This window comes from Emys orbicularis, chromosome 3 (genome assembly GCF_028017835.1).
Source record: "Emys orbicularis isolate rEmyOrb1 chromosome 3, rEmyOrb1.hap1, whole genome shotgun sequence".
In the NCBI taxonomy this organism is placed as follows: Eukaryota; Metazoa; Chordata; order Testudines; family Emydidae; genus Emys; species Emys orbicularis.
Genome location: NC_088685.1, coordinates 35609141 through 35633984, shown reverse-complemented (window position 1 = coordinate 35633984; position 24844 = coordinate 35609141).

The window sequence follows — 24844 nt, the reverse complement described above, 5'->3', positions numbered from 1 at the left end:
ATCACTGCCACGTCCCTTGTCCAGTTTGTTAAATAGAGGGGGACACATTGATGAAAATAAAAATCCAGTTCTGGGGAAAGACAGAGAAAGTAACAGATTAATTTGATGATTTATTTTAATAAGAACCAGGTGGGGGTATTTGTAATCAGATTGATTTAACAGATATGGCAAAGATTGAATTATGGAAAATCAAATATTGCAGCTTGATAATTTGGCATGCATTGAATGAAAATTTCCCCTGACCTGACTATGCCAAGAAAATGCCCATTAAGGCCCTGAACCTGCATGGGATAGTGGTGCTCTGGGTGGATCCAAGAATCCACACTAGCAGATTTTGTTGCAGGTTTGAGAGCCAAAATAACTTTAAAAAAAAATCAGTCATGAAGTGCCCTTAGCATCAACTTTTATTTCTTAGGAAACAGTTAAATGCTGATCAAAAAGAAAAGTACCAGCATCAAATTAGGCCACATTTTGGTATGGTTTATGATTTCATTCCATTGTGAGCATCTATGTGATGTCCATTTCAAAGGCTTAAATTGAGATATCAGAGATCTCAATAAGAGAGACTAAACAGCAAGGTTTAGCCCACGGTTTCCAACATCATTCAAAAGTCTTTGATCATTAAAAAGACTTAGCTGTGGACCATGTGACTGGGTGCCTGTAATGCACCACACTGAGAATGCCATACTCAGGGCCATACTCAGAGCAAACAATCCCCCAAAGCAGTGGTTTATTCTATAATTCGATTCACCAAACCAGTAACAAAAGAGCTTATGTAGCACCATCTGGTTAACAAGAAGCCAAATACAGTCCCCTTTAGGAATTCCAGCCCTTTGCTCCCATCCAGACAAACAAGTCTAATATAGTGAGAGGTTACTGAAAACCCAATTCACCATATATAAGGGTCTACCAATCCCAAAGGATCAGGCAATTACCTCCAGATCAATTTATATTTCAAATCTTACCCAAATATGCTGTCAGCCAATCCTTAGTAAACTACGGATTTTATTAATAAAAGAAAAGAAGAGGGTTATTGAATGGCTAAGAAATCATATGCATATAAGTGATATTCAGTGTTCATAGATCAGGATCATAGCAGGGATGGACTAGACTGCTGGCTTCCAAAAGTGTTTCTGGTAACTTCCAAAAGTTTGGGAGGTCTTCAGTCCATAGTTCAAAATACCCCTTTTAGTTGTCAATCCACAGTCGAGAGAATTGGAGCAGGAATGAGGCAAAATGAAGATGTCTCCGGTGTCTTTTTTTATCCCCTGCCATGTGCATGGAAATTTACCATCAAAAATAAAAACCCACAGCCCCTGTGTAGGGAAAGTTACTGACAAAAATGGAGTCTGAGGGAACATGCCCTTATATGTTTTGCTGAATCACAGGGGTGGCCATTGGCTCCTTGCTGCCTGAGGCACTTTCAGGAAGCGCTATCTGGAGAGTTGATTCTTCTTAATGGCCCATCAAGCTTGAATAGTCCATTCATAATGGGTTGGCAAGACTGGATGTAAGCTACTTGTGGTGTCACCTCAAGAACAAACACATTTGAGATACAAATACATTGCCATTATTCATAACTTCAGAGACAGTGATGATACATGGATTTAATCAGGATAATCATACTTTACAGATTCTAACTTTTCCACTGACACCTTACATGATACACTTTGTATCAAATGTAGTGCAATTGTGCAACAGTGGTAGCAACAATGATATAAATGGTCATCTTCCTTTTCATACAGCATCACAGACCACATCTATGCAATTGAAGAGGAAATAATAGAGATGAATACAAATCAGATCTGAACTCCCACAAACTGGGAGTGTTTGAAATCTGGATCTGAATCTAATAGTACAGTTTAGATCCATATCCAGAAAATAATAGAATCGTAGGACTGGAAGGGACCTCGAGAGGTCATCTAGTCCAGTCCCCTGCACTCAAGGTAGGACTAAGTATTATCTAGACCATCCCTGACAGGTGTTTGTCTCCAATGATGGAGATTCCACAACCTCCCGCGGCAATTTATTCCAGCGCTTAACCACCCTGACAGGACGTTTTTCCTAATGTCCAACCTATACTGCTCTTGCTGCAATTTAAGCCCATTGACACGTATCCTATCTTTGGACGTTAAGGAGAACAATTTTTCTCCCTCCTCCTTGTGACAATCTTTTATGTACTTGAAAACTGTTATCTTGTTAATTGGCAGCAGGTTTGATTAATCAGCAGCTGGTTTAAAACAAATAAAATGAAGTATTTCTTCACACAACACCCAGTCAACCAGAGGATATTGTGAAGGCCAAGACAATAGCAGAGTTCAAAAAAGAGCTAGATAAGTTCATGGAGGATAGGTCCATCAATGACTATTAGCCAGGATGGGCAGGGATGGTGTCCCTAGCCTCTGTTTGCCAAAAGCTGGGAATGGGCAACAGGGTCACTTGGATCACTTGATGATTACCTGTTCTGTTCATTCCCTCTGAAGCACCTGGCATTGGCCACTGTCAGAAGACAGGATACTGGGATAGATAGACCTTTGGTCTGACACAGTATGGCTGTCTTTATGTTGTATGTCCCCCTCACTCATAGGTCATGTTTTCTAGACCTTTAATCATTTTTGTTGCTCTTCTCTGGACTGTCTCCAGTTTGTCCATATCTTTCCTGAAATGTGGCATCCAGAACTGGACACCGTACTCTGTTTGAGGCCTAATCAGTGTGGAATGGAGCAGAAGAATTATTTCTTGTGTCTTGCTTACAATACTCCTACTAATCCATCCCAGAATGATGTTTGCTTTTTTTGCAACAGTGTTACACTGTAAGCCCCAGATGCTTTTCTGCAGTACTCCTTCCTAGGCAGTCATTTCCCATTTTTTATGTATGCAACTGATTGTTCCTTCCTAAGTGGAGTACTTTGCATTTGTCCTTATTGTCCTTATTGAATTTCATCCTCTTTACTTCAGACCATTTCTCCAGTTTGTCCAGATCATTTTGAATTTTAATCCTATCCTCCAAAGCTCTTGCAACCCCTTCCAGCTTGGTATCCCCCACAAACTTTATAAGTGTACTTTCTATGCCATTATCTAAATCATTGATGAAGATATTGAACAGAACCGGACTCAGAACTAATCCTTGTAGGACCCCACTTGATATGCCCTTCTAGCTTGACTGTGAGCCACTGGTAACTACTCTTTGGGAACAATTTTACAACCAGTTACACACCCACATTATAGTAGTTCCATCTAGGTTGTATTTCCCTAGTTTGTTTATGAGAAGGTCATGCGAGACAGTATCAAAAGTCTTACCAAATTCAAGGTATACCATATCTATCACTTCCTCCCTATCCACAAGACTTGTTATCCAGTCAAAGAGAGCTATTTGGTGGTTTGACATGATTTGTTCTTGACAAATCCATGCTGACTGTTACTTGTCACCATGTTATCTTCTAGGTGTTTGTAAATTAATTGCTTAATTATTTACTCCATTATCTTTCCTGGTACTGAATTTAAGCTGACTGGTCTGTAATTCCCCAGGTTGTCCTTATTCCCCTTTTTATAGATGGGCACTATATTTGCCCTTTTCTAGTCCTCTGGAATCTCTCCCATCTTCCATAACTTTTCGAAGATAATCATGAATGGCTCAGATATCTCCCCAGTCAGCTCTTTGAGTATTCTAGGATGCATTTCATCAGGCCCTGGTGACTTGAAGACATCTAACTTGTCTAAGTAATCTTTAACTTGTTCTTTCTCTATTTTAGCCTCTGATCCTACCTCATTTTCACTGACATTCACTATGTTGGATATCCAATCATTAATAAACTTTTTGGTTAAAACTGAAACAAAAAAATCATTTAACGCTTCTGCTATTTCCACATTTTTTGTTATTGTTTTCCCCCCTCATTGAGTAACAGGCCTACCATTCTGTTTTGTAGAATGTTTTCTTGTTACTCTTTATGTCTCTAGCTAGTTAAATCTAATTTTTTGCCTTTTGGCTTTTCTAATTTTGTCCCTATATAGTTGTATTATTTGTTTATAGGCATCCTTTGTAATTTGACCTACTTTTCACTTTTTGCAGGACTCTTTTTTGAGTTTCAGATAATTGAAGATCTCCTGGTTAAATCCAGAGTGGCCTCTTGTCATACTTCCTATCTTACCTATGCAGTGGGATAGTTTGCACTTGTGCCCTTAATTATGTCTCTGAAAAGCTGCCAACTCTCTTGAACTGTTTGTCCCTCTTAGATTTGTTCCCAAGGGATCTTACCTACCAACTCTCTGATTTTGTTATAGTCTGCCTTCTTGAAGTCTATTATCTTTATTGTGCTGTTTTTCCTCCTACCATTCCTTAGAATTGTGAACTCTACCATTTCATGACCACTATCACCTTAGCGCCTTCCATTTTCAAATTCTCAACTAGTTCCTCCTGATTTGTCATAATCAAATCTAGAACAGCTTCTCCTTTTAGTAGCTTTCTCCACCTTCTCAAATAAAAAAATTGTGTCCAATATATTCCAAGAATATGTTGGATAATCTGTGTCCTGTTGCACAGGCACTGACTTTTGGTTTTGCTGGTAGGTGCTTTCCACCTTCCAGTTTCACGGTGTGCTATGTACATGCTCCTCCCACCTACTGCTAGCTTGTGTGTTCTGAGCACCCCCTATTTTTTTCAGTGGGTGCTTGAGCCCTGGAGCACTCACAGAGTCAGCACCTATGCCCTGCGGTATTATTTTCCCAACAGATGGCTGGGTAGTTGAAGTCCCCCATCACCACCAAGTTCTGTGCTTTTTATGATTTTCTTATTTAAAATCTTGTTTAAAAAAAGCTTTATCCACCTCTTCTTCCTGATCATGTGATCTGTAGTAGACCCCTACCATGACATCACCCTTGTTTTTTGCCCCGTTTATCCTTACCCAGAGACTTTCAACAAGTCTGTCTCCTATTTCCATCTTAACCTCAGTCCAAGTGTATACATTTTTAATATAGAAGGCAACACCTCCTCCCTTTTTTTCCTGCCTATCCTTTCTGAGCACGCTGTATCCTTCTATACCAATATTCCATTCATGCATATTATACCACCTCGCAGCCAGGCATTCATCTCCAGGATGCACCTGTCTCTGCCTGGGCCCCTACCATTGACTGGAAGGATTGAAGAGAACACCACCTGCGCTCCCAACTCCTTCACTCTTACTCCCAGAGCCTTGTAGTCACTTCTGATCTGCTGAGGGTCATACCTCGCAGTATCATTAATGCCCACAGGGATGAGTAGCATGGGGTACTAGTCAGAGGGTTCGATGATCCTCAACAATCCCTCCATAATGTCTTGGATATGGGCCCCTGGCAGGCAACATACCTCCCAGGATGCCATCTTAGGCCAACAGATGAGTGCCTCTGTCATCCGCAAAAGAGAGTAACCAACTACCACTACCCTACGTTTCCTCCTGGGAATGGTGGCTGCGATCCTCCCAGCCTTGGGGGTACATGGCTTCTCCTATTCCATCTTTGGGGGTGATTAATCTTCGCTCATTGTCAGGGCAGCGTAATGGTTCTTCATCACTATGGTGGGTGGTTTGGGAGTAAGATTGGAGCACTGCCTGCTGCAGAAGTAACCAGAAGCCAGTGTCCTCCCTGTGACCGAGCCATATCCTCCTCCCCCAGTGGTGTGGCAGCAATCCTCTGTAGTTGGATAGCTTCTTCAGCCTTGGACGTCTTCATATGAATACACTCAAGAAATTCCTCATGGGCACGGATGCTCCTCAGCCTAGCCACTTCCTCCTGTAGTTCTCCCACCTGCTTCCTGAGAGAGTACATCAGCATACACCTTTCACACTGGATGGTCCCCCCAGCCTGGCTTTCTGAGATGGGAAATGCAGGCCACAGTCTCTGCAAATCCACACCAGGATCTGGGTAAGGCATCCATTGTCAGGTTCTCTGTCTGGGTACAGGCGCAGGTGGAGGAGACAGGAGCAGTGTTGGCACTGGCAATGCAGCCCTTCCTAACCATAGCAATTTTATTATGACTCTCTCTTACAAACTCCACAGTTCGCAGAAATGTAGAACTGTTTATATATAGTCCATGGGGAATATGTTAAAGAATATGACAGTTGTACTTAGTCTTATGCACTTTACTACACTGCATGTTTAAAATTTACAGAGCCCTTTTTTCTTTTGTCTGAGTCATGCAAGGAAGCCTGTTTCTGACAAATAGGACTCTAGATCTGAACAGTTCACAAAGGACCATCTCTTACAAGGTTCTGAGTGCCTCTGGAGAGGTCTTTAGTGCCTTCAACTTTACTGGCTTCCAATGGAATTGAAAGATCTTACATCTTACAGGATTACACCTTACCTGAGAAACTTTCTTTTCGTCTACTCAATCTGAGCAGATCTCCCACTTCTGGGCTGGATGAAATCTAATGTGCTATCATGCTAACTTCAGGTAACCTTCACCTATGAATGTATAGAAATCATGGTAAAAATAACAGTTGACTTGAAATTATAGACATTCTTAGCTGGGAAAATACATTAACTTATGGACGTGTCTTTAATGAAACAGAATGCAGAACATTCACAAATAGTTGTTTGTGAAATATAAAATAGAAATTACTGTTGTTGCTGTAGTGTTGACGCTGCATTTGATGTGAAGCTTCTGAACTCTAACAATTTAATTTTGTGCTTAATTTCTTGAGCTAAAGAGCGTTGTACAAATGAACTATTTGTATTACATTTAAAGAAGTATTATTGCACTACATTGATGCTGTTTGTGCATTTTGTAGAGCAATTTTAGGTCGTTAAAACGAAAATGTTTTCCTGCGTAAATTAGATTAATCTTGCAAAACTTCAGTCCAGTACCAACTACACCAATTATACATTTTCAGATGTTTTAAAAGGTATATTGCCATAGTGTTAAAATCTTTATAAGTTATGATTCTTCTGTTGCTGCATAAGCTCTGGTGAATTTATTCTTTGTAAAGTCCTCTTAATTTCACATGAAAAATACTTCAAAAGATCTAATATTACACAATAATTCAGTAGTTGCAGTAGCAAAGAGCTGCTCCTCCTGTTGGAAGATTTGAGTTTTGTCTATGAAACTGGGATCCTTCCTTCAATCCTTACTCATGTGAGTAAGTATTTGAGTCCATTGATTTTAAGTGGAGTTACTTCAAGTTACAACAAAATTATGTCAACAGAATCAAAGGTGGCTAATAATATTAACATTGACATTTGTCCAATGCTCAGAAAAAATCATACATACCATACACTTAGTATTTTAAATAAAGTTCACAACCAGGCTTCTGTTTGTGAGAGTGAGTGAAGCCAAACAAGAATGATGGTGTCTTGCTCTGATATCTCAATCCCAGGAACAGTGAAAGGTACTCTATAGCACCCATTTAAGTTTTGTTAAAAACGAATAATGTTTTATAAAAGTGTGTGTGTGTGTAAACTCAGTTAGAGCTGGCTGAAAAAAATGTAAGGGTGTATTTGCAAATAATGTAAAATAGTTTATTATTTCAGCAAATTTAAAACATTTTTCAAAATGTTTCATTTCAAAAATTTTCTTTTTGTTTTGGTGGTGGTAGAGGGAAGAACACTTTCTTTCACTCATTTAGTTTTCCTTCATCTTTTTCCTTGGAGAGGGGAATGTTGAAACTTGGTGTAAAAAAAAAAAGAAAAGAAAAACAGAAAATTTAGATGCAAATAATTTTCCCCATAAAAATTATTTGTCAAAACCCCATTTTTCATTGAAAGAATTTCAACCAGCTCTAACAGCAATGCTTTACAAATATCAATGGAAGCTGTTTTTAATTGTGATTTAATTGTCCTATGCAATATTTGAAGTACAAACATTGCAGCACTGTGCAGTGCATGAAAACCAGAAAAATAAGTGCCTAGAAATTGACCAGAGACAAAAGTGAAACTAACTAGAGCCCCAGTCCAGCATGTTCTTAATTAGGGACAACCTAAATACTTAAAATTAAGCACATGTTTGAGTGCTTTGCTGGATCAGGGCCTAGGTGCCAGAAGTCGAGATTTGTCAGTGCTCAGCTCTTACGATCAGGTTTTTAGCTATTTAGAAGGCTCCTGTCACCTTGGTATCTGAGAGACGTATCTATGCTGTTGCAAAAAAAGCAAACATGATTCTGGGATGTATTAACAGGTGTGTTGTGAGCAAGACACGAGAAGTCATTCTTCCGCTCTACTCTGCTCTGGTTAGGCCTCGGCTGGAGTATTGTGTCCAGTTCTGGGCACCGCATTTCAAGAAAGATGTGGAGAAATTGGAAAGGGTCCAGAGAAGAGCAACAAGAATGATTAAAGGTCTTGAGAACATGACCTATGACGGAAGGCTGAAAGAATTGGGTTTGTTTAGTTTGGAAAAGAGAAGACTGAGAGGGGACATGATAGCAGTTTTCAGGTATCTAAAAGGGTGTCATAAGGAGGAGGGAGAAAACTTGTTCACCTTAGCCTCTAAGGATAGAACAAGAAGCAATGGGCTTAAACTGCAGCAAGGGAGGTCTAGGTTGGACATTAGGAAAAAGTTCCTAACTGTCAGGAATAAATTGCCTAGGGAGGTTGTGAAATCTCCATCTCTGGAGATATTTAAGAGTAGGTTAGATAAATGTGTATCAGGGATGGTCTAGACAGTATTTGGTCCTGCCATGCGGGCAGGGGACTGGACTCGATGACCTCTCGAGGTCCCTTCCAGTCCTAGAATCTATGAATCTATGAATTCTTATCATGCAAGATCAAAGAAATGCAGAAAAGTTAGCAAACATTATAGATAATGGACAGTGATTGGAAAAAAACCCACCTGTTTAGATAATGTTAGGTGTTTAGTACCACATAGTAACAGGAGAGGGCATCTGGGTTTTGTTTGTTTGTTTGTTTACAACTGTGGGACTTCTAACCTGACAGTTTCATTTTTTTTAGGTTATTTTTTCCATTTTAATGTTATGGCTGATATTGCTATAAACTCTCTCTCTTATGAGGTTCTCTTGACTAACCTAAACTCTCTCTGGCCTACATGGGAAAGTTCAGCCGTGTACAAGTGTTGATATTGGAGTGATTGGCATGTGAAAGGGATCATACACAGTGCAAATGTGTAGCTGCACATGGGAGTCTTTCTCCTGCTAACATTTGGAAAGACATTTGTACTAATATTTGTGATGGAAAAATAATAGAAACTATTTACACAGGGTACAAATATTTGGCTAAAATAAAATGAATACATTTTTAAAACTCAGAATGCCAAAAATGTTAAGTGCATTTCTAAATTGCCAACTGCCCCAGGCTTGTCTTTAACCCAATTTGAGTCTTTTAAAAATAGCTTGAGAAAAAGGCAAAACACTCCCTTATCTCTTGAGAGAAAAGTTTTGAGAACTACACAAGTGTGCAAAAAAACAAAAATCAACCAACCCCAACTTCCTCTCCTCAACAACCTACATTTATCATGCCCTGGTCATGTAAAAGTATCCACATGGGTTCAGCTGACTTCACTGAGATTTCACAGTGCTATACAAGTTAAATGATGCAAACTTTTTGTAGGATCTAAACCTAAATACTCAAATCTGCAAACTGTCATATGCTTAATTCTAAGCATATGATTAATCTCATTAGCTCCAAGTTAAGCACATGCCTAAGCATTTGCAGCAGCCATGCTTTTGTTTGCAGTATTTGATGTGCAGAGCAGTCATTTGCATGCACAAATGCATAATTGCATGTGTAAGGGGGTAATTAGGTATGGAATTACCAAATTTCTGTGAGTAGCTCTTTTATAGGCATAAACAGGTTTTTTGGCATACATTATGGATGCATATAAAATGTATGGGCTTATCTGTCAAGCCAGACTTATGAAAATATGGTCATAAAGATTGTATACGAGTTTTGGGTGGGGAGCAAGTAAGGGAAAGGATGAGGCCTGTGAGGGAAGGAATAAAGGAAGCTATGGAGGAATCCTGTGATGGAGAGATACGGTGGTTGATACTTGGTTTCAAGAGAGAGCCTTTTCCTCCCCTCCCTCAACCAAAAAAACTAACTAAAAGACTGCAGACTGTGACCGTAGAATGCAGTACATTCTAGGAACGTCAGTGTTTCAAGATGTTGTTACCTGGACCAGGGAGTACTGGGAATGAGGTTTAGTTTGCCTCGCATACATTATACAGCACTGAAGAGGTTAAACAAAAGTTGCCCCTTCCTTAAAATGTACTAATTAAAAATGTAAAACCAGAGAAATACAGCTGGATAAATAAAAGCAGCCCAGATGGTATAGCAACCAACTTCTGGCAGGTCTTGCGGCAGACAGTTTTCCTGCATATTTTATATCTTAGCCCAGTATGTCACCAGACCAGGCTACATCAATGAATGCTCACGAAGAGTTACAAAATGAAGGGCAGTTGAATGCTGTGAATATTCCCAGGGCATCTCAGTTCCGAAAACACTTTTACTAAATAGCAGGGTGTTTATCCACTCTGTAAATTCAGAGTATTTAATAGCCCAGGGTATTTCATACTTAACTCTGGTGGAGTGGTTCCTAACTGAGCTGTACTGTAATCTTTGCAGCAACACTAGTTCAAGTGCTACAATATTTAGGTCAAAATTCACCCCTCGGCTTTGCACAACAGAGGTTGACCCTATTGATCTCCCCTTATGTATCCACAAGCCTGATCCAGAGCCCACTGAAATCAATGGATTCCGAGGATACGTCTACTCTGCAATTAGACACCCGTGGCTGGCCCATGCCAGCTGACTTGGCCTCACAGAGTTCGGGTTAAGAGACTGTTTATCTGTGGTGTACGTGTTCCAGCTCAGGCTGCATCTCGAGACCTTCCCACCTTACAGGGTCCTGGAGCCCAGGCTCCAGCACACGCCCGATTGTGTACACAAACAGCCTCTTAACCTGACCCCCATGAGCTTGAGTCAGCTGCCCCAGGCCAGTGTAGACATACCCTGAGTGACTTTATTAGACTTTGGATCAGGTGCTGCATGTGCAGAAATTCTGAAGCCTGGATCCAACAAGCTATCAAGGTTAAAGTATGGGATTGGGAGTGATGAATCCTGGGTGATAGTCACCACTTTGCCACTGATTCACTGTATGACCTTGGTTAAGTAACTTGTCATGTCTAAGCCTCAGTTTCTCCAGCCATAAAAGCGGATAATAATTACAGCTGTGAAAATAATTGAGTTTTCATTTTGAATCGACCTAAAATGAAAATGTTTTGGTTTTCATGGTGAAACAAAAATGTAAAAAATATTTCTTTCATATTGAAGGAAATGTTTTGTTTGACTCGAAACCAAACACTTTATTTCAATTCTGGGCATATTGAACTGCTTTGTTTTTTTTTTATTAAAAGCAAAGGAAATTTGGACAAGCCATTCATAAAACTGGATGTGTTGGCAGCTGCTACTGCCGCCATTTACCCAAGAGCTTAGTGGTTAGAGCACTCATCCAGCATGTGGGGCACCTGGCTTCAAATCCCCACTCTACCTGCTGTAGATTTGAACCTGGGTCTTGCTCTCTGATGGTGATTGTGCTAACCCCTGGGCTAGAAAGGAGTTATACTGAGGTGGGTCTCAATGTCTCCTGTGAAACTGTTCCACTTAGTATCAATCTTCATTGGTGTCCCCTGCCTGTGTGCGAGTGCCCTAACTGCTAGGCTGTAGAATCAGTCTTACTCTCTTGCCCAATGAATATTTAAGTAGTTATACAAATCAGAAGGAGCGTCAACAGGAGAGACTAAGAGAGACCCAGCAGAGAATACCATCTGGGTGGCTAGGGCAGTACTTACAGGATGGGAGATTCAAGTTCAAATTCCCGCTTAATATCAGGCAGAGCAGGGATTTGAACCTGGGTATCCCACATCCTGGGTGAATGCTCTAACCACTGGGCAAAAGGGGGAACCACCACCCCTACTTTATCCAGCTCTAATAATAATACCTTTTTAGCGTAGTGATGATGTGAGGTTTAATAATATGTTTAAAATACATCGCCCTTCTCAGATGAAAGGTTCTATAGAAGTGTAAAATACTGTTATTTCCCTGCCATTTGTTCACTGATTGACATACAACTTACAATATCCCAGGGGCAGCATTTCTTATGGTCACCTGCTTTGTTTCTGGTTCTTTATCTGACCTTTTATGAAGGATAAACTTATTGCTGGATATATTTGTCTAACTGCACCCACATTGTGAGTGTTCATATTGGATCGAGTTCTCTTCTCCCACTGGTGTAAATCTACAGTAAGTCCATTGGTTTAAAAGAAGTACCTTCAATGCTTCCTGCAGCCTCATGGAGCAGGAGCTACACCTAGATAGGTTCCTTGAGGAACACATCTTCGTGCCCTTCCCCCTGCCCCTGCCCCTGCACAGTGATGTGGCTAAACACACTGGGCCAGATTTTTGGCTCCAACTTTACCTGCTTTTTACTGTATCATCTAAAGATTCCCCTGACAGAAGAATAGGTGTGTTGGGGATGTGCAGGGACAGCATAGAGCACACAGTGCTGCACCTTATGTCCTGGCACACTGGTCCCTGCAGCAAGCGTGCTTTAATGCAGCCCTTAGACTTCTTTAACTGATGCCAGGAATTGTCTTGGCACCCTGGGCAGCTCAGGATCAGGGGAGTGGAATGATGGCTTAGAGCAGTGGCTTTCAGCCTTTCCAGACTACTGTACCCCTTCCAGCAGTCTGATTTGTCTTCGTATCCCCGAGTTTCACCTCACTTAAAAAGTACTTGCTTACAAAATCAGACATAAAAATATAATTGTGTCACAGCACACTATTACTAAATAATTGCTTACTTTCTCATTTTTACCATATAATTATAAAATAAATCAACAGGAATATAAATATTGTACTTACATTTCAGTGTATAGTATATAAAGCAGTATAAACAAGTCATTGTATGAAATTTTAGTTTGTACTGACTTCACTAGTGCTTTTTATGTAGCCTGTGATAAAACTATGCAAAATATCTAGATGAGTTGATGTACCCCATGGAAGATCTCTGTGTAATCCCAAGGGTATGGGTACCCCTGGTTGAGAACCACTGGCTTAGAGCACCTTAAAACTAGCATCACTGAGAATCTGACCCACTGTTTTGTAGCCATAAAACCTCATCTTAATTGGATGAACTGGTCTTTGGTAGTTGTGTAGGAGAAGGAGAGGTAACACCTGTTGGGAGGGAATGGAGTGTAAATGTCATGGAGTATCGTAATCTGATGAGTAGGCAACATCTTAGAACAGGGAATGTGGGCTAAATGAAGGTGTTATGCTGTGGGGACAAATATCTATGCTAGGCAAAGCTTAAAACCTTTAGAATACAGGTGATAGAAAATAGACCAGGAGCCAACATTTTAAAAAACGAAATCACTAAAAAGATGTGAATAGCTTGTGGATTCATTATTTGTAAAAGACATAGATTAAAAATATGTCTAAGCAAGTGTAAAACTAACAACTAGAAAGAAGGCAAGGGTTAAACAAGGGTGAAAAATAAAAGCCTGATAATAGTTAAAATTAAAAAAATAAAGGCAGACAATAAATAAGGGTTGAAACCAAATTTTTTAAAAGTGGCATTTAACAGAATACATAAAGAGATAATCATGACTAGTTAGCAGGGAGGCTGGGGATTGCTTATAGATAGGCTTGGAGTGATTAGATTATTACTGGTAAATATTGATTTCATTGCACACAAACAAATTGGCAAAAAATATTTTCATCATAATAATCAAAATTTCTAATAGGCAAAGTAAGAAAAATGATGCTCGAGAACTTATTAAAGTTTGATTTAAAGAAATTTCCTTTGTATATTTTGACATGTAACACTGACAATTTGTGTTTTAAAAGTTCTAAAGCTTTAACTTTTGAATCTGTGTCTGCTGACATTAAATTATTATTGTCTCATCCCTCCCATAATTTTCTGCAACTGTCAAAATTTAAATTGGTGAAAATAAAAAAAAGCTCAAAACCCATCATTTTGCACAGATGTGAAAATTTAAGTAGATAAAAAGCTAAAAATATGCTTAAAAATAAACATTGATATTATTCATTGACATTATTAAAAAGGAATTCTGCCAAGCCTACTTGAATATTATAAAAAAGAAGGGATCATCTTGGTCATTTGACACGTTATATCCCTTTCCCCTACTTTCATGTGTGTTATACTATTTTGGGCCCTGACTCTGCTAGAATTTACGCATGTACTTTACTTTAGGCACATGTAGTTTAATTCCACTCAATAGGTGTGTCTTCACCACAGAGTTAATGTTGGTGTTGTCCCTGGTCTCCCTTCTGTCTACACTAAAAAACCTCTAGCCTGAACCTGAGGTGCTTTGAACCCGGGCGTGGTTCAATGTATAAGTTTGAGCCTGGGTTTTATGTTATCCTGGGCTGGTGACCCATCTACTTTGTGGTGAGAATGCAGTCTAATCAAGCCTGGGTGCTGTTAGTTCTCCAGTTCTATCCCACAATTCCACCTGGGATGTACTTTCTTATCTAACTCCTTCTTTCTTCATTGGAAATCATCTAGCTCAGCCATTTAATCCCACATTTGCCTGCTCCATTTCTGACGCACTCCAGAGCATTTGAACAGAGATGCTGGCCAAGAAACCCTCCTCCCATCATGCTGGCAGCTGGGCAGAAGCTAACACCAGCCTTCTGGTAAAGCTGTGGTGTGATATCAGTAAGAACCATAATTTGTGGAAATGTATCCAAAATGACACCTTTATGGACAGGAAAGAAATGGAAAGGCAGAGAAGTCAGTCAGGTGTGCTGTGAATCACTTTGTGATTTGCAGACTTAATTCCTTAATAACATTCTTATTACAAGTTCTTGCAGCCAAATGCTGTTTGCTTTCACCTTCAGAACGTCTGCATTAGTAATGAGTAAGTCCACTTGGGAGTTATTTACATAAAAGTATTGTTTTCCTGTCACTGCCACAGACAACAGCTCTACACTAGGCGAGAGAGACAGAGAGAGAACCCTGAGAATGAATTCACAGAGCAGCCCAGTTTAATGAATGACTAAGAACCCTGGGATATCCCGACAGAAATCCATCCCAGCCCATTGTGGATGCAGTTACATGGATCTGGAATGGCTAAGGCATTGCAATGGGGATGCTCCACCTGTGGTAGGTTGGCCCAGGCTAACTCCGCCCTGCAGACATGTCCATTGGGACTGTCATATGCATACAGTTAACTATGTGTGTGTTTCTAAGCTCTTTGAATCAGGGACTGTATATCCGACATGTCTGTACAGCACCTCACACATTTTGGGCACGACTGTTGTATAAATAATATACCACCCAATCATGTTTGTGGCATATGCCACAGATGCTAGAAACCAATTTTAGAAATGTTTACAGACTTTTAAAAAGTTGTCTTAATTCTTCTCTCCCATCAGTTTTATACTGGTGTAACTCCACTGATCACAGTGAAGTTATTTCTGTCTTAGAGCCTGATCCCTTTACAGGGATCCTCACAGCTGGATTCCTATTCCGATGTGCATCCCTTTGCAGGATTGGATCCTTACATTTGTGTAAGTGAAAATAATATGACTGTGTTATGTAATATGATTGGGATTTCTTTTGTATTCTTTGTTTGCTCCTTTCCTGCCCACACATGGGTCTCAAGTTTATCATGGAAATCAGAGAGTCCCATATTAACTGTAAAACTAGGACCATATCCACCCCGTGCCCTCTTTAGCTTGTATTGAAGGCAGTATATGGCCCTTAATCATGGGACATAATGGAGACTTATGCATTGTAAGTATAGAGAAGCTTTGGTGAAATCCTATAAGGAAAATGGTTCCATGGGTTTATTGTAGCCATGAACATCATGACTGTTCTAGCAGGAGCTAACAACATACATTTTGCCATAGTAACTCTGAGATAGTCTTATTCCAAAAATGGTCTCCTGAGTGATTTGGAATAGACTTTGACTTTATGGCCAAATTTTCATGCAACACTAGGCTGCTTTTTGCTGTAATAAATGTACTGCTCTGGCAGATGTTTTATTTTCAGAATTTTTTTCAAAATCAACACTACTGAGTGATACTGTGAAGCTTTGATGGTGTAATCCTGACTGAAAAAGTCTTCTGGCACATTTGATAAAGACTTGTGATATACATGCTGCTGTGTTATAATAGATATACCACTGCACAACCTGCTATTTGAGTTGAGCGCCCCTTCTTCCCCCAGTTTTGGACATCCTCCTCCAAGCTTCCCATGTGGTTTGGGGAAACTCTGAGTTTTATGGACTGACTCACACCTTCTGAGGAGCAAAAGCAGCAGACCCCATACACCTCTGAACTCAAGCAGGAACAGAGACAAACCTTCTGTAGTTCAATAAAAAGAAAAAGCAGCTGGTAAGAACATGAGACATTTCTTTCTTCAGCAGTTTTCTTCCCATTTCCTTTCCACCCACCCTTTTCTTTTTCGGTTGTCTGTCCCTGGATCTTTTCCTACTCCAGGTGATGGTTCCTTCTAAGTGGAGAATTTAAAGATTGAAATGCCAAGATGCACAGCACACACACAAGTAATAATAATAATAATAATAATTAATAATAATAATTATTTGCCTAGTGTGCAACCATCTGTTACTGGCTGCATAGTTAACTGCTTGAATGAAATAATCTATTCTTTACTGGATACTTTGGATAGTAGTGTATATTTTCCACCAAAATGTAATATTTGCTCTTCATTGAGCAGCTATGGATGACAGTTTCAGATAGTGGCTGAGTAGATGATATATGCTGTATTATCTGTTTTAACATGAAATGTTGTATATTGGTTCCTAATGACACCGATGAAAGAGTTTTCTGATTGGCTTGGCAAATAAGGGAGATCAACAGACTCAATACCACCACTTGGTTGGCCAGGAGTAGAGCTTGATGATTTGTTCATTATGAATATTATTCACTGCAAATTTAACTCTTGTGTTTTTTCCAGTTAACAAATTGTCCACAGATTCAGATTTCTACAAATGTATTTATTATTCATAGGTATTTTCCAAATGGTTTGTGTGGATCTTTCTTTAACTTCTCACTTTGACTGCTTGCTATTTTTTTTATTAATGGTATGTGCATGGTTGGCTCAGTCATTTTGTTAGTGCTACTTCACTGGATAACTCGAACTTTTTGAATAGGAGAGTAACCAACAGTGAGTGATCAGTAACAAATAGTAGATGGTGCACTTCTTGTATGAGGTATGAGTTTTCAAATAGTCATTCATTATAGAACTGGTGAAAGGCTTTGCAAACATATTCACAAACAGTGGCCATTTGAATACTTGAACAACAAATATTATGACCTCATGAATAACTGTGTACCAAACTAACTGCTTTTATTGTGAAAATAGTCCTGAATCTCCTGAGCTGGAGACACTCAGGGCAGATCTAGACTAGAATCACGACATTGGTGCAGCTGCACTGCTGTAGCGCGTCTGAGGAAGACGCTGTATGCCGATGGGAGAGCGTCTCCCACGGACAGAGTGCCGGTGTGGACAACGCTTAAGTTGCTGTAACTTACGTCGCTCAGGAGGGTGTCTTTTTCACACCCCTGAGTGATGTAAGTTAGCTCAACTTAAGCAGTAGTATAGGCCCTGCCCTCAGTGAAAGCATACACTCAAGCCAACAAGTTATATGAGCAGAGAACAGGGAATTGGATTCTAATCATGTCACCGTCTCATTAAGTGACCTCAGGTAAGTCATTTACCCTCTCTGTCTCAGTTACCCCATCTGTAATAAGGAGCTAAAATACATTATTTACCTCACAAGTGTATTGTAAAAATTAAGTTATTAATATGTGTAAGAGCTTTGAAAATGAAGGGCTTGAATTTTTAGGAAATTTTCTCTTTTGTTTGCAACTTATTGCAGCTGTAAATACTTGAGTGCCCAAACTACACTTGCAAAATTAGAAGCCACATTTAAAAGCTTAGGCTTAAAATTGTTACATGTAAGTGTTAGCTTTGACTACAAAAGCTCTGAAGAAATAATTACAAACTGTAATATTAATGCTTAGCATTTATGTAGAGCTTTACAAGTTCAAAACACTGTATAGACTTTAGCTATTCTTCACAATACTCCCGTGAAGTAGGTGAGTAAACATCATTGCTACAGCTGGATGGGAAATGATGACATATGTTGTGGTTTGAAGATACGTGTGTTGTTTCTTTAATACTGTAGCAGAAAGGGCCTGGGGAAGTTATATGCAAAAACTCTATATTGAAGCAGAGAAAGTATGTAGTCTTTGCAATAATAGTTCTCTTCTGATTTCTTCAATTGTTCGTCTACTTCTTATCCACATTAAAGGTATCTAAGGCTATGTTTACACTAAGTTAAGTTGACTTAAATTACATCGACGATCATCTACCTCTGAAATTAAATAGCTTTTGCACATCCACACAATGCTCCTTATGACAGCAGAGTGTGTCCACAGTTCGTGCTCTTGCATTGACAGAGAGAGCAGTGCACCATGGGTAGCTATCCCACTGTGCAACTCGCCACTATTTGCCGCTGGGTGTTCTGGGAATGGATCGCAGTGCCTCACAGGGGCAGACTCAGCATCCCATGATACAGTTTTCTTCGTCCCATCATTCCATGGGCTTCTTATTACATTTCATGCCACTTTTCAACAGCCCCTGTAATTTGCACCCGCCATTTCTGTTTGAAAGCATGGATCCTGCACAGCTCTCCAGTCTCATCATGAGCATTATGAACACAATGCGGCTGATTCTGCAGTTTTTCATGAGCTGCAACTCTGATAATGACTCCATGGTGTCTGCCCTGCTGTGTGTGCCATGGAAAGAAACAATTCAAGATTGCTGTTGGCATTCATGAAGCAGCTGCACACAGTGGACTATTGCTACTAGGGTCAGGAAACAAGCACTGAGTGATGGGATTCCATCATGATGCAGGTTTGGGATGATAAGCAGTGGCTGCAGAACATTTGGATGCACAAAGACACCTTCCGGGAACTGTGTGTGGAGTTCACCCCTGCCCTGTGGTGCAAGGACACCAAAATGAGAGCTGCCCTCATGGTGCAGAAGTGTGTGGCGATCGCGGTGTGGAAGCTGGCAAATCCAGACTGCTAATGATAAGTCGCTAATTAGTTTGGAGTTGGGAAGTCCACCATAGGGGTTGCAGTGATGCAAGTGTGCAGGGCCATTAATCGCTTCCTGCTCTGAAGGACTGTGACTCTGGGCAATGTGCGGGAAATAATGGATGGCTTTGCAGCAAGGGGATTCCCTAACTGTGGTGGAGCGATAGATGGCATGCATATCACCATTTGGTCCCCAGACCATCTTGTGATGGAGTACATCGACAGAAAGGGCTACTTCTCTATGGTATTGCAAGCGCTGGTGGATCACTGAGGTCATTTCACCAACATCAACACGGGGTGCTCGGGAAAAGTGCATGACGCATGCATCTTCAGGAAGACCTGCCTGTATAAAAAGCTGCAAGCAAGGACTTTCTTTCCAGACCAGAAGGTTTCAATTGGGGATGTAGAAATGCTAATAGTGACCCTAGGAGCCCCAGCCTACCCTTTACTCCTATGGCTCATGAAGCTTTACACCAGAAACCTTGACCACCTTCAATAACAGGTTCAGCAGGTGCAGAATGACTGTTGAATGTGACTTTGGCAGATTAAAGGGTCACTGGTGCTGCCTTTTTGGAAAGTTAAACCTCAGTGAGGAAATGGTTCCCATGGTCATAGTAGCCTGCTGTGCTTTGCCTAACATTTGTGAAGCTATGGGGGAAAAGTTTCCACAGGGGTGGAGCATTAAGGTGGATTGGCTGGCGGCTGCTTTTGAGCAGCCAGATACCAGGGCTGTTAGAGGGGCACAATGGGGGGGCTATTCGAATCAGGGAGACTATGAAGGAGCTTTTTGACAATGAGGCCCAGTAATGTGTCTTTCTGTAATGCACTGGCCCAGGCATTGTTTTCTAGCATCGTTGAATGACCTTGTAATGATTGCTGTGTGAGCATTAACTGTAGTCTGAAAATGTACAGATTTCCTATGTGTGTCATCTTTGCAGAACCTGAGAATCTGTAGGATTAGAAGGCCTTCCCTCTGCATCCATCTCACAAGCCCTTTTATACTAGATGGTGTGATTTGCAGAAAGCTTCACAAAGGGAATGTTAGAAATGAGTGCCACTGTTTCCTCATTGTGCCTATAGGACTGACTGTCTCAAATGTACAGTCAGTTCACCCTAGTAGCTGTATTCCCTGGAAACTCTTCATATAGGCAAAGTAGGGCAGAATTTTAATTGTCTGAATTTCCTTCCTTTCATAGGCTTGTCAGCCTTCTAATGTTTTGTTTTTCTTTTTTGTCCTTGAAAATTGCTTTAAATCTGTTTATTAAAAGATTGTAATAACTGCGAATTAAGTTGGGTAGTTTGAGAAATCACGACAAGTTTACTCCACTGTACAATTATACAGCCCACAATTCAGGAAATATTTTTTTAGTAGTTCAAATCTTCCAGAATGTTCTGCAGAAAATATATTCACCGTGTCTAATAAAGCTCTTTTTCTGCACTATCATTACATTTCTTCAAAGCATTTCCAATAAGAACACTCCGAATTATGTCCCCTTAGCTAGTTCATCTGTTCAGTCAATAAGCAACATTTTATTGCTTTTATGAATTAAGCCCACTTTACATCCAATCATTTTGCAAACATCTGTAGCTGAATCAGTCTAGGGAGCTTTTGAAAAATCAATCAGTGGGGAACAGCTTTCACTTCATGTGTTTTTTATTTTAATAAAGTATTTACACACGTTTGCTCCAAATGAAATGGAAAAAAGCACTAACCCTGGGTGCCATATTCTAGCAGTGCAGTGAAACACCGCTTGCAGCTGGTAAAAAGGATGATTGGGTGTTTGAAAAGAACAGCTATCACCATCGGAATAATAGACTATCAATAGTCTGCTTAAGAACATAACATAAGAACATAAGAACATAAGAACATAAGAAAGGCCGTACTGGGTCAGACCAAAGGTCCATCTAGCCCAGTATCTGTCTACCGACAGTGGCCAATGCCAGGTGCCCCAGAGGGAGTGAACCTAACAGGCAATGATCAAGTGATCTCTCTCCTGCCATCCATCTCCATCCTCTGACGAACACAGGCTAGGGACACCATTCTTACCCATCCTGGCTAATAGCCATTTATGGACTTAGCCACCATGAATTTATCCAGTCCCCTTTTAAACATTGTTATAGTCCTAGCCTTCACAACCTCCTCAGGTAAGGAGTTCCACAAGTTGACTGTGCGCTGCGTGAAGAAGAACTTCCTTTTATTTGTTTTAAACCTGCTGCCTATTAATTTCTTTTGGTGACCCCTAGTTCTTGTATTATGGGAATAAGTAAATAACTTTTCCTTATCCACTTTCTCAACATCACTCATGATTTTATATACCTCTATCATGTCCCCCCTTAGTCTTCTCTTTTCCAAACTGAAGAGTCCTAGCCTCTTTAATCTTTCCTCATATGGGACCCTCTCTAAACCCTTAATCATTTTAGTTGCTCTTTTCTGAACCTTTTCTAGTGCTAGAATATCTTTTTTGAGGTGAGGAGACCACATCTGTACACAGTATTCGAGATGTGGGCGAACCATGGATTTATATAAGGGCAATAATATATTCTCAGTCTTATTCTCTATCCCCTTTTTAATGATTCCTAACATCCTGTTTGCTTTTTTGACCGCCTCTGCACACTGCGTGGACATCTTTAGAGAACTATCCACGATGACGCCAAGATCTTTTTCCTGACTCGTTGTAGCTAAATTAGCCCCCATCATGTTGTATGTATAGTTGGGGTTATTTTTTCCAATGTGCATTACTTTACATTTATCCACATTAAATTTCATTTGCCATTTTGTTGCCCAATCACTTAGTTTTGTGAGATCTTTTTGAAGTTCTTCACAATCTGCTTTGGTCTTAACTATCTTGAGTAGTTTAGTATCATCTGCAAACTTTGCCACCTCACTGTTTACCCCTTTCTCCAGATCATTTATGAATAAATTGAATAGGATTGGTCCTAGGACTGACCCTTGGGGAACACCACTAGTTACCCCTCTCCATTCTGAGAATTTACCATTAATTCCTACCCTTTGTTCCCTGTCCTTTAACCAGTTCTCAATCCATGAAAGGACCTTCCCTTTTATCCCATGACAGCTTAATTTACGTAAGAGCCTTTGGTGAGGGACCTTGTCAAAGGCTTTCTGGAAATCTAAGTACACTATGTCCACCGGATCCCCCTTGTCCACATGTTTGTTGACCCCTTCAAAGAACTCTAATAGATTAGTAAGACACGATTTCCCTTTACAGAAACCATGTTGACTATTGCTCAAGAGTTTATGTTTTTCTATGTGTCTGACAATTTTGTTCTTTACTATTGTTTCAACTAATTTGCCCGGTACCGACGTTAGACTTACCGGTCTGTAATTGCCGGGATCACCCCTAGAGCCCTTTTTAAATATTGGCGTTACATTAGCTAACTTCCAGTCATTGGGTACCGAAGCCGATTTAAAGGACAGGTTACAAGCCTTAGTTAATAGTTCTGCAACTTCACATTTGAGTTCTTTCAGAACTCTTGGGTGAATGCCATCTGGTCCCGGTGACTTGTTAATGTTGAGTTTATCAATTAATTCCAAAACCTCCTCTAGTGATACTTCAATCTGTGATAGTTCCTCAGATTTGTCACCTACAAAAGCCAGCTCAGGTTTGGGAATCTCCCTAACATCCTCAGCCGTGAAGACTGAAGCAAAGAATCCATTTAGTTTCTCCGCAATGACTTTATCATCTTTAAGCGCTCCTTTTGTATTTTCATCGTCAAGGGGCCCCACTGGTTGTTTAGCAGGCTTCCTGCTTCTGATGTACTTAAAAAACATTTTGTTATTACCTTTGGAGTTTTTGGCTAGCCGTTCTTCAAACTCCTCTTTGGCTTTTCTTATTACACTCTTGCACTTAAGTTGGCAGTGTTTGTGCTCCTTTCTATTTGCCTCACTAGGATTTGACTTCCACTTTTTAAAGGAAGTCTTTTTATCTCTCACTGCTTCTTTTACATGGTTGTTAAGCCACGGTGGCTCTTTTTTAGTTCTTTTACTGTTTTTCTTAATTTGGGGTATACATTGAAGTTGAGCCTCTATTATGGTGTCTTTAAAAAGGGCCCACGCAACTTGCAGGGATTTCACTTTAGTCACTGAACCTTTTAACTTTTGTCTAACTAACCCCCTCATTTTTGTATAGTTCCCCCTTTTGAAATTAAAGGCCACAGTGTTGGGCAGTTGAGGTGTTCTTCCCACCACAGGGATGTTGAATGCTATTGTATTATGGTCACTATTTCCAAGCGGTCCCACTATAGTTACCTCTTGGACCAGCTCCTGCGCTCCACTCAGGATTAAATCTAGAGTCACCTCTCCCCTTGTGGGTTCCCGTACTAGCTGCTCCATGAAGCAGTCATTTAAAGTATCGAGAAATTTTATCTCTGCATTTCGTCCTGAAGTGAAATGTTCCCAGTCAATATGGGGATAATTGAAATCCCCCATTATTATTGGGTTCTTAATTTTGATAGCCTCTCTAATTTCCCTTAGCATTTCATCATCACTATTACTGTCCTGGTCAGGTGGTCGATAATAGATCCCTAATGTTATATTTTTACTAGAGCATGAAATTTCTATCCATAGAGACTCTATGGAACCTGTGGATTCGCTTAAGATTTTTACTTCATTTGAATCTACACTTTCTTTAACATATAGTGCCACTCCTCCCCCTGCACGGCCTGTTCTGTCCTTCCGATATATTTTGTACCCCGGAATGATTGTGTCCCATTGATTGCTCTCAGTCCACCAGGTTTCTGTGATGCCTATTATATCTATATCCTCCTTTATCACAAGGCACTCTAGTTCACCCATCTTATTATTTAGACTTCTGGCATTTGTGTACAAGCACTTTAAAAACTTGTCCCTGTTTATTAGCCTGTCTTTTTCTGATGTGCCAGATTCTTTTTTATGTGGCTGTTTATCATCTGATCCGGCCCTTACATTATACTTTTCAGTCCTCTGCTCCTGACTATAACCTGGAGATTCTCTATCATCAGACTCTCCCCTAAGGGAAGTCTGTGTCCGATCCACACGCTCCTCTGCAGCAGTCGGCTTTCCCCCATCTCCTAGTTTAAAAACTGCTCTACAACCTTTTTAATGTTTAGTGCCAGCAGTCTGGTTCCACTTTGGTTTAGGTGGAGCCCATCTCTCCTGTATAGGCTCCTCCCATCCCAGAAGTTTCCCCAGTTCCTAATGAACGTGAACCCCTCCTCTCTACACCATCGTCTCATCCACGCATTGAGACTCTGAAGCTCTGCCTGCCTACCTGGCCCTGCGCGTGGAACTGGGAGCATTTCTGAAAATGCCACCATAGAGGTCCTGGATTTCAGTCTCTTCCCTAGCAGCCTAAATTTGGCTTCCAGGACATCTCTCCTACCCTTCCCTATGTCATTGGTACCTACATGTACCACGACCACCGGCTCCTCCCCAGCACTACACATAAGTCTATCTAGATGCCTCGAGAGATCCGCAACCTTCGCACCAGGCAGGCAAGTCACCATACGGTTCTCCCGGTCATCACAGACCCAGCTATCTACATTTCTAATAATCGAATCTCCCATTACTAACACCTGCCTTTTCCTAGAAACTGGAGTTCCCTCCCCCGGAGAGGCAACCTCAGTGCGAGAGGCAACCCCAGAACCATCTGGAAGGAGGGTCCCAACTACGGGAAAGTTTCCCTCTGCTCCCATTGACTGCTCTACTTCCCTGGGCCCTTCTTCCTCCTTAACAGCACAGGTGCTGTCTAAGCGGAGGTGGGACAATTCTACAG